This window comes from Mercenaria mercenaria, chromosome 8 (assembly GCF_021730395.1).
Source record: "Mercenaria mercenaria strain notata chromosome 8, MADL_Memer_1, whole genome shotgun sequence".
In the NCBI taxonomy this organism is placed as follows: Eukaryota; Metazoa; Mollusca; class Bivalvia; order Venerida; family Veneridae; genus Mercenaria; species Mercenaria mercenaria.
In genome coordinates this window covers 24,827,548-24,838,389 of record NC_069368.1, presented here as the reverse complement: position 1 = coordinate 24,838,389, position 10,842 = coordinate 24,827,548, and positions in this window count along the sequence as shown.

The window sequence follows — 10,842 nt, the reverse complement described above, 5'->3', positions numbered from 1 at the left end:
AGTCTTTTGTATGAATATCAGTCAGGTTTTAGACATGGGTTTTCAACTGATACATGCCTTATTCACCTCACAGACTATATTCGTTTTCAGATGGATAAAGGTCATCTTGTGGGTATGGTTCTTTTAGACCTCCAAAAGGCTTTGATACCGTCAACCACTCAATTCTTTTAATGAAACTAAGAGCATTGGGTCTCACAGAGTCCTCTATCAGATGGTTTTCTTCGTATTTGTCTGATAGACGCCAATTTGTTGAAATATCAGGTACTTTGTCTTCTTCTGCCAATGTAACTTGTGGTGTGCCTCAGGGATCTATATTAGGTCCTCTGCTTTTTCTTATTTATGTGAATGACATGTCAGCTGTTGTAAAAAACAAGCTGCTTCTCTATGCTGATGACTCAGCAATTCTTGTGTCTGCCAAAAACAAGTGTGATATTGAGTATATCTTAAATCAGGATCTGAATATTGTCAGTCAATGGCTTGTATGTAATAAACTATCTCTTCACCTTGGTAAGACAGAATCTATTTTATTTGGGTCGGTGCAAAGGTTGAAAAAAACATGGAAATCTTGATATAAATTGCAATGGTCAAACTATTAAATCCAAATCTTCAGTTAAATATCTTGGTGCAACCATTGATCAAAGTTTGTCATTTGAGTCAATGGCTAGGTCTGTTATTAAGAAATCCAATGCTCGGTTAAAATTCCTCTACCGTAAAAGTGAATTTCTCACTTTGCACACAAAAAAGCTTTTAGTTACATCACTTGTACAATGTCATTTCGACTATGCCTCTTCTACTTGGTTTAATAGTTTAACACAGGAATTAAAACACAAGTTACAGGTCACACAAAATAAACTTATACGTTTTGTGTTGAATGTAAATCCCATGTCACACATTGGAACTGAGCATTTTTCACGTCTTAACTGGTTACCAGTTTCAAGTAGAGTTAATCAAATAACTCTCTGTCATGTTTATAGAATCAATTCTAATTTTGCTCCTTCATATTTAAGTGAACACTTTACCCCTATCAATACTGTTCACGATTATCCCACAAGGTTCAGAGCAAAGGCAAATGCCTCCCTTGATGGTACAGGTTTTTCAATGTCAGATAGTAAGAGATATGCTCTCCCAGTGGTCAAAGGTTTTGGGAAAAAATCATTTGCTTATAATGGTTGTTGTTTATGGAACAGTCTGCCACAAAATGTTAGGGATGCCACCACCATGTATTCATTTAAATGTTAGGTTAAGGAACATTTTTTAAGCTTAATATGACTTTTAGTTAGATTGCATTATAGATGTATTTTTGCATTGTGTTTCATACTAGTCAATCATTTTTTTATACTAGTCAATAATTTTTAAGCATAGGATTGTTATACAAACTTATCTTAAGGCATTTGCTGTGATTATTTTTTTACTATGATAAATTATTCTTCCTATGTCATACAATACTATATCTTAAGGACCACAATGGAAATAAGAGCTTTATTTTAACTCTTTTTTGTGTTATCCTTAACATATAATGTTGATTGACATGGCTATATTAATTCATACATGTTTGTTTATTGTTTGATTGTATGTTTTAATTATAAGTCGCCATGTAAATTGTACATCTCATGTTGAAATAAATCTATCTATCTAACTTAAATACGACTTTCTTAAATATAGCAAATACCTGGTACCTTAGATATGAAGTCGTTGATCCCATCTTACTTGTAAACACACTTTTTGTGGATATTTTCATCATGTTTCCTTAAAAACGCCCTACTTTCGATTTCGTTGATGCACAGGATTCCTCTCAATCGGTGCAATTTTGCCTCACAGGATCCCTCTTGACTCTCTGCACCCGGCACGGGAACCCTCTTCGACAAAATTTTCTATCGGTACCGGCACCCACAACTTCAGTGTTAGAATTTTGAGATGGTATTCTTATTCAAAACGACATCTGTTTCTAAGGGCATAGATCATGGTGTTTTTACTTCCCTTAATATGCTTTTAAATTGAAAATAAATCAGCAGTTTCATTCACATAACATTCATATTTAAATTTAATTATCAAATTTACAGATACCTACGGAAGAGCAATAGTGCAAGGTGTTTGTCATTTATTAACTCGAAATTACTAAGTCGAAATTTCGAGTTACTTATCTCGAACTTTCGAGCTATTAAGTCGAAATTTCGAGTTACTATATTGAATTTTCCAGTTACTAAGTAGAAATTTCGAGTTACTATCTCGAAAGTTTGAGTAACTTATCTTGAAATTTCGAGTTACTAACTACAATTGTTTACGTTGATGCATAGGTCCTGGCCAAGATTAGGTACCTGGTGTAGTCATTGGGAAGCCCCACAGGGTCATATGGCAGCGTTTGCTCATAGAAAATATCTCTATTTAAACAATGTGTCTTTATTTATTGATTTTGTTGGGTGTAACGTCGCATCGACACAGGCGACTTCTAAGCTATAATGTTGGAGGAAGACCTCAGGTGTCTAAACCATGCTTAATTTTGGAAGGTTTCCGACCTAGTTTGAGCCCATATGTCCATGAAATATAGACATACCTAAATGAAAGTGTAATTGTGAGTCTAACCAAGATTGGGTACCTTGACAGACCTTAATTTTGAGGAAAGTCATAGAAGGTGACTGGGAAGTATTCAAACTTAGAATATTTCACTATTTTGACCATGTCTGGAAGGTTTTCGACCTAGTTCGAGCCCCTAACACATGAATATATTATACATGTAAATGAGGGTATATATCCTGGATACAGTTTGAAATCTGGAGTAGCTTTAGATGCTATAGTAGCATATGTTCAAGTCCCTACATGTTCGGTACAATATATGGATGTGTATATAGATGATTCCACTTTGAAGAGTCAAAAGTCGTCCATTACATATCTGGCCTTTGACTGACGTTCAAATTGTGCTGATAAAAGGGCAAGATAGTAACTCTAAATTCGAAATTTCGAGTGAATAAAAAATGTACCTGGCACTAATGCTCTTCCGTAGATATTAGTGATGCACAAATAACTTTTAAACGCGAATTTGTATAATTTGATTTGATACAAAGAGGGGCCATTCATGCATAGCTAGTCTGAAAACGTTCAGCGACACATCTGTACTTACCATAACAAACCCCCGTCCGCCCGGGCACACAAGTCTATACCGTAAACATCGGTACATACACTGACGCCTGACTTTCATATCGGATGCGTGGCGTAATTGAATGTGTGTCGTGGCATAAATGTTTTTATTTAGTCCACTATTGTCCATCCATCTTATTCAGATTACTGAAAAAATTATAGTACAGTTAGTTACATTACATTGTATGCGTATGTAATAACAAGAAATATCTTTAAAAATGATGGTCGGCGAATTGTAATAAGGAAAGAAGTTTATGAATTTTTCATCTAACATTCATCTTTCATCTAACATTTTTCAAATTGCAAAACTAAACACCTCACTTTAACAATTTAAATGGTTCACTTTTAATTTTTCGCAGAGGTTTCGTTTATCCTTAGACGAATAATTACAGCAGTAGTTTGATGAAGATTCATGAAGCGGTTCATGAAAAGAGGTCATTAAACGAGTTTATATTTTTAGCTAAATTGGTCCCTATCCCCATTTGGAACAAAATAGCAGGAGACCTTACGATATTGTTACACATCGAGTTTGATAAAATTCATTACATTTTAGTGGTTAATGCGAAGAAAGGCATATCTACTTTTAGCTATAGTGGTCCCTATTAGGGCCCAAGTTGCTATATAAAATTTGGAAGAGGACCTTATAATGATGCTCCAGACCAAGTATGACAAAGATCCGCCAAGCTGTTCATGAGACGCTGCATAAGGCATTTCTAGTTTTAGCTCTAGCAGTCCCTAAAAGGGGTCAAATGTCCCAGCTGAACAAAGTTGGTTGCGGGCCTAATAAAGATGCTACAAATCAAGTTTGATTAGATTACATGAGAAAAAATTAATTAAAGGATTTTTTTTTATTTATTATTTTTATTTATTTCTTGCTTTTTGACAAATGCATATTCGCTATTCATGAATCTTTGGACAATGACGTCACACCTATAAAAAAGTGAAGGTCAAACAAAACATACAATTGAAATTATTTCAATATTTCTGTTTCATAAACAAAGTTTGACCGTAGTCATATCACATTGATAAACTGTATGCAGCGTACCTTCATTTCAGTGTAATGCGATTCAGTCATTATATAGCATATATATAATGAAACAGATTTCAGCTGAGTTCAATATTTGCATACCATATTAAAGAAAAATATTCATATATAATAAATCAGTTAAATAATTTATAACAAATATATCAAAGCAAACAAGTACTCATTTTAATATGCAAACTAAGTCACAAAAGCAAGAAACCTTTTCATATACAGACGACAAATGTAACAAGGAAAATCTTTTAAAAAGCACTTCTCTACATAAAAGACTCTTGACTCTTATCACACCCTTATTCATGTGATACGCAGACCGTATTCAGCTCTTTCTTTAATTTGATATATGTTGGTATTTGAACAGGTTTTTATCATATTTATTAAACTTACTTATCATTTTGAGATATATCAATATTCTTGCTAAATATATTGAGCCAAAGTTAGCTTTAAAATTGTGAACAGCGTCGTTTAGGATAAACGCTTTGTCTACATTTCACTCAGCGTAGCACAATCAACAGAGTGAAAGAAATTGACACTCTCGTCCAATCAGGCAGAGTGTTGCATAAATCTTCCATTTTGATAAATTATCTATAATGCGTTATCAAGTAGTTTGATTTGCAAACTGAAGTCAGGTGACATAGGTAACGAAACGAATTTAGACGGCGTCGCCGAAAAAGGTTAACATCTTTGCATCGGTAATATACACTTGTTCTTTAGCGGAAGAATATGGCGCTCCTAAAGTCGTACTATCTATTTTCGCTGCAAAACTTGTGCATAGCCATTAATTATTGTTTTGCTTTAATACAAATACCATTTCATTACTCTTACATTGAAGTTAAATTGAGAGGGCACTTGTGCCGATAAAAAAATAATTGTGTCCGAGACGGTTCCCGTGCCGTGTGTAGATAGTCAAGAGGGATCCTGTGAAGCAAAATTGAGCCGACTGAGAGGGATCCCGTGCATTAACGAAATCGAAAGTAGAGCGTTTTTAACGAAATATGATGAAAATATCCACATATTGTTTATTTACAAATAAGATAGGATCAACGGCTTCACATCTAAGGCACTACATATTTGCTATATTCAAGGAAAATCGTATATAGGTTTAATGAACATAAAACAATGTTCATCCAAGCCTGTACCTCATAGATAGATAGATAGATTTATTTCGATAATTGAGCAAACATAACATAGTTCCAATACATGCATATAATAAAATTTATAATCACATATAAAAGTTGTCATATGATGTAATGCCAGTCACATCAATATCAAGGATGACACAAGAAAGAGAAAAAAAATCTCTTATTTCCATTGTGGTCCTTGGTACCAATGGTCTGTCATAGAGAGGCATGAAACATTAACATGAATATATATAAAAATTACTGAGTTCATTATTATAAAATACCCCGGCTATATTCAATCTTCGTTTGGACTTGTGTAAACTGATAAAACAAATGTAACAAAAAAGTAATGGTATATAGCTACGTCATTCCGTGGGCCATATGTTTTCATGCACAAAAAATGTGTTTAGGACGAAAAAATTGATTTTCCGAGCTGACTGACGTAGGAGTTCATTGTTTAGCACGGAGAGTGTCCTGTGCGCGAACAGAGAGGGGTCCGTTTTCTCATTTTCAACAGAGAGGGGTCCGATATGTGTATACACCGTGCTAAAGAGATGTTTCACTAACATGTTAGATAAAGGATATGTTAAACAAATAGTAGTTAATAACTTAATATGGTTATTAAAGTACAGTGCATTTTATTTGCCTTGGCGGGACGTGGTTTCGCAACGGTCCACTACATTATTGTGTAGTGTATGTAGTACATGTAACCATTGTAGCGCTGAATTTTAGTCGTCGATTACCGAAGGTAACGGAATTAAACAATTATATTGCTCTGCCTATTTCGCTTGTTTTTTTGTTTTTTTTTTGGATCACCATTATTTGCAGAAGTCAGAGATGAACTCCGCCCCGCTAGGTCGAATAAAACGCACTATGCAAGACGTTTCACAGTCTAATATGTAAGGGATACGTACCATTTGACTTACTTCTTGAAAGTATTTGTGTATCACACTTTAGCATAGTGCCAATTCGAACTGCATGTGCGATATTTCAAATAAATCTTGACGTCATTTCCTTTTGAATTATCCGTTTTGGGGCCGTAATACGTTTATGCATTACCACGGAACGCGCATATATAAAAAGGTGTTATAACAGCACTTGAACGAGACAATCTCTTTACCAACACCCCCGAAAAGTGACAAGAACAGCAGTTTTATGCTAGAATGTGTGATATATAGTGACGTAAAAATTAAACTACGTCATGCTGGTGTGAGGATGACAGTGCTTTTTAAATCTCTGTTGGCAAATATTTCCGAGGTATGCTATTGAAAATTGACTGCAGTTTGTTGAAAAAAAGAAGGATTTTGGCTGTAGCATCAATTTATTTCCAAGACAACGTTGAAAATATAACCAACTTTATGATTAGAAAGTGGCCGAATATTTACAACCTCTAGAAGGTAAAATGTGGAGGCTACACCTGTCTGTTATCTTAAGCGTGGTTTTATTGTTTACCATACTGTGAACGGCCGTTGATGATAACAATCAATATTGCTTGTATTAAAGAACATATGGTAGAAATTTTGTACAAATTAATTGTATAAAGAAAGAAATATTTATGAAAAACCGCAAAAAGTGGCCGAATTTACGACTCGAACCTAGGGATGGTGTAGTACGTCATCAACAGGTGCGCGCAACACTTCCCGATGCGGCTTTTTTGTGTCAAAACATCTCGATTCGGTGAGTAAAGTTCCGAGTATTACATTGATAACCAATAGATTCGGAAATAGCATATAGTCTAAATTTAAGTACCCGCAGTTTATCATTTACGTTTGCCTTCTGTTTAAGAGAACATTCGTGCACAATGCACATTTTTTTTTTGAGGCCCAAATGGTAACCCCGTTTATTATCGCCGTAAACTGGTATAATAGGGGTCGGAGAGCCATCCACCTATTAACCTTACAATATATATGGTAACAATATACAATATGAAATTATGAAATAATACGATACAACAATATATATTTTGAACCTTACAGTATGTATGTATGCTATGAGATTATATAGTTCAACAATGTATATTTCTAAACTCCAGCAAATACAAGTACATACACAGTAAATGCATCAATGCATAATTATATGATATATAAGATACACATGATATTTACTTGATATTAAAACAAAACCATACATATTGGACTTTCTCAGATAATTCTCAGATAAAATGGATTTTTTTGTATGGAGGTGGCCCTCAAATGGACCTCAAATTTTTTTTTACTGAAAAAGAAATGACAAGAAAAGCTGCTGACCCCCCACCCCACCCCCCCGCCCCGCCTAAAAAAAAGGTGGGGGGGGGGGGGGGTTGAGATAAAAAAAAAAGGGGGGGTACCTTTCCCTGATATCGTCAAATATAAACCCTTTATTTTACACTAGGTGTGGGTAATTTGAAAAGTAGCAAATGTAAGTATTTTATACAAATCTGTAAATCTACGTATTAAGGTTTGGTCATATATTAAGTTTTTGAACCAGTTTTGACCAGTTTTTATCAAATTTTTAATACTCTTTGTTAAGTTTAGCTATATATTTAAGTGTTATGAATTTTTGTTTTAAATATTGAATAAACAATGGAATATTTAGACACTGTACACAATTTTCTTTAAACTTCGACTTATAAATGTAATATTTAAGTAGCAAAGATATAAAATTTCCTTTATAGTTATCTTTAGCATATGAGAAAAGAAATTGCTTTTCTTGTATATTTAAGACTATCTCATATTCATTTTTTATCCAGTTTTTCACTTCTGTTAAATAATTTTGAACATATGGGCATAGATTGAATAAATGTTCAATCGTTTCTCTCTGATTTTTACAGTAGGAACATATATTACTGTCGCTTTTTTTAATGTCATATAAAAACGTGTTTGTAACAAGTATGTGTTGATTTATTTTAAACTGAAAATCTTTTAGCTTTACTTCTTTTATTGTCTGCAGATTTTTACAGTATTCCTTAAACTCTGACTCGGTAATTCCCATTGTTTGTATCCATTTATTTGGTACCATTATACTTTTCGTATCAACAAATGTATCATAAAAAAAACGACTCCCATTCTTTTCTTCAATCAACTTTTTTAGATAAGGGTTTAAATACATATTGTTTTTATACTGAATTATATCATTTGCGTTTTGCCTTATTTTGTTTTTCCAATTTATGGGTATATTTGAAATAATGCGATGTAAATCTAAAAAGGTTCCATTTATTGTGTAATTGTTTTTCAGACTTTCTAAATTCAAAAACATTCCCTCATTATCAAGTAAATCTATTACATATACGACATTATTACGATACCAATTCTCTATGTATTCCGTTTTATTTCTGAAATGGTGGTTATACCATAAACTTATCAGGGGAAGGAAGTGTGCAAATACTAGTACGATTAAGTCAATTTCGCTATAAGCGTTTTCTCCCCTTGTGAGCAAAAGCAATAGCGCTTTGATATCTCTTATCTCAAACAGCGATCAAGTAACCAGACATCATCTCTTACAGGCTTGATTGTCTATACAATCAATGAATATAAATAAATAGCATTTTTTATTCAGAATGTGAATGTTGTGACTGACGTATTTTTTTAAACAAAAAAATAGCAATTTTCTGTTCTTTGCACGGGACAATGGATACTTTTTGGCACCTAATACACAAGTGTTTCATTAGAAATTTATTCGTTATACATTGTATTGATTTCTGATCTGAAATTTTAATCCAACGAAAGTATCTAAACTGTACCAGAGCCGAGAAAACATTTCAATACGATATAGCGTTATATTTTATGTTTTGTGATATAATTTATTATGAGAAATCAGATTAACTTGAATAATTGATGTATTCTTCAGACTGAATGTATAACAAGGATAGATCTATCAAGTTTACCAAATTTATTCAATAATTTCATTGCACATCTTTTAATAATATCAATTGCTATTCAAACAAATCAAAGCATACATGTATATGATGTATGCATGAATGGCTATACTCTGTTGTAAATGTATGCAGCTATGATAAAACATAGAGTACGTTCTTATGAAACTTGATAATATTAAATCAGGTACATTATATACAATATCAACACATCTGTTTATAATTATATCATCTCCAACACCATGCCCCTTATTTTATCTCTGCTTCATCTTAACACATCCTTATCAATACGCATCAGTGTAGCTTTGCGTAACAACTGTATCAGCTTATATTGTGTTTTCTAATTTTTTGGACGATTCCTAGCGAATTCAGTTTTGTTTTTAGTTCTTCCGTGTTCATTTCACTGGCGGGTTTTCATTTTCTTTTTCAAATTTCTTATGTGCACTCTGAATGTAAAACTGAATTCTTCGTTTTTTGCTTGATGATCTACTTCGCTATATATAGAATTTTATCATGTCTTTAATATTTATTTGTAAACTTTGATGAGACTTTAATAAACAATAAAACCTATATACTGTTGTAAATTTAGCAGCTAGTCTTATTAAAGCTGATTTATTAATTGATTCTAATGATGAGAAACTTTGGCCTCTGCTACTAGAGATGTCATTCACCAGTTACCCTCATAAATTGCTTGGGACTGGAGTGTGTATCATTTTGTATCATTTTATCAGGGTATGTTGTCATCATGTACCATCGTAAACATGTTTGATTTGTTAGAGTTAGAGGTTGCTCCATATTTGGGATGGTACCATCAGTCAACGGTTATCCTCATAAATATTAGGGGTAATCTTTGTCTTTCATCACTATGATACACTCCAAATATGGGAGGGTACCTGCTTTTGTATATAAGCCTAGGTCAGAACTTGGGAGGGAATTCTTTACTTTTGGCTCGGACTTTGAAAATGACTGATCATAGAAACAAGAAATGAAATATTTACAGTTATAATTATAAGTGACTTTAGACCAGAGGAATGAGAGAAATTATAATTTTGATGACTTATTTCCATCACTAGACAAAATCTCATAATAAACTAACATTGAAAATTGGAATTAAAGTGTATTTTATCAATGGAGTATAAACCCCCACACCCGAACCTACGTTTTTCAACACTGGTGGCAGCGACGGAAATGGACTTATACACGTGCTTATAAGAAATTTGGACATATATTTCTATTCAATATATTTGTGGTGACAATTAAGTGACAACCATGGGACCTAAAAAGCAACAAGAAAAAGATTCTGTCACAACTGAAGATGATGACAGTCATGAACAATTGTTAGCTGAAGTTGAACTTTTGAGACAAAAACTTAAATCGGCAGAAGTTGATAACTTGACCTTAAGTGAGAGACTACGCAAAAATGAACAGGAAAGTACTCTACAAAGAGATGAATTAGTGCGCAGTTACCAACAACGAATCAATGACATTTCTATGGAAAAAGACAATCAGATAAGAAATTTAGTCAATGAAAGGGACACAGCTTCGAATGAAAACAGCAATACATCAAGGCAGCAAAATCAACAGATGAGAGGCCGTGATAAATACGAGGTTCCTCTACCTAGGCAAATTATCTTTGATGGCAGATCATCCTGGGAGAGTTTCATTCACCCATTTGAAGCTATGGTTGATGCGTGCAAGTG